The following is an 807-nucleotide window of genomic DNA, read 5'->3' as shown; positions in this document are numbered from 1 at the left end:
CTCAACTATAAATCCATAAATGACGATTTGGGAGTGAGAATGTGCAGAGTGAATCAATTAGTAAAGAACACTTTATCAATCAAAGTGGTCTTACATTTTGAAAAGGGTGATATAAAGTCTTGTTTACTGGTTGTGAGTCAGAGTCACAAATAAACAGGCGTGGGTCAAAAACACAGAGAATCAAACTAAGGGAAAACTGCTCGGACTGACTGGTAAACACGATCAAGACTTTGCACTGAAGTTAAGGCTGGAGAGATTATAAATGCTGGTGAGTCTGATGAGGATGATGATGATCAGGAGGGAGAAGACTGAAGCGATGGCTGATGGGAGTTGGAGTGAGGAAGTTGCTGCAGCTGCTTAATACTCAGGAGAGGGGTCCCTCTGGTGGTTGGAGGAGGACATGGCTGAGTGAATTCTGACAATAGGCAGTTGTTATAATAGTTTTGATATATAATTATGAAGTCAAGAAATCTGACTTTGCTTAAGAAGAATCAGCTTTGTTTGAGTTCAAGTATTTCTTATGGATTTTTTTTCTTGCAGTTTGAGTTATTGTGTGTTTGTTTGAGATGTATGACTGTCGAATTTTATTTTGATGGGGTAAAAAACAAGTAAAAAAAAAAAAAGATGGAGCCACAGTGTATTATCACTGTTTGTTGTGAAGTCTGACTGTCTTTACATTAAAATGAATAGGAAAAACTTTCATATGAAACAGACAACCAAATGGTTTCCTGGTGACTTGTGATGTCATACTTTTGGGTTAAAATCAGCCTCACAGGGAGATAAACGTGCTGCCCCTTGTGTTCAAAC

General features: G+C 38.0%; 1 protein-coding gene across 1 annotated transcript in view; it reads right to left on the bottom strand.

Moving 5' to 3' along the window:
* sorcs3 (sortilin related VPS10 domain containing receptor 3) overlaps window positions 1-807 on the bottom strand; it is a 287,365-nt gene that overhangs the window by 20,616 nt on the left and 265,942 nt on the right. The gene's annotated exons all lie outside the window — the stretch shown is intronic.

The sequence above is a fragment of the Oryzias melastigma genome, linkage group LG1, assembly GCF_002922805.2.
Source record: "Oryzias melastigma strain HK-1 linkage group LG1, ASM292280v2, whole genome shotgun sequence".
In the NCBI taxonomy this organism is placed as follows: Eukaryota; Metazoa; Chordata; class Actinopteri; order Beloniformes; family Adrianichthyidae; genus Oryzias; species Oryzias melastigma.
The sequence above is the reverse complement of the archived record's forward strand: the minus strand, read 5'-3'. Positions and strand labels throughout refer to the sequence as shown.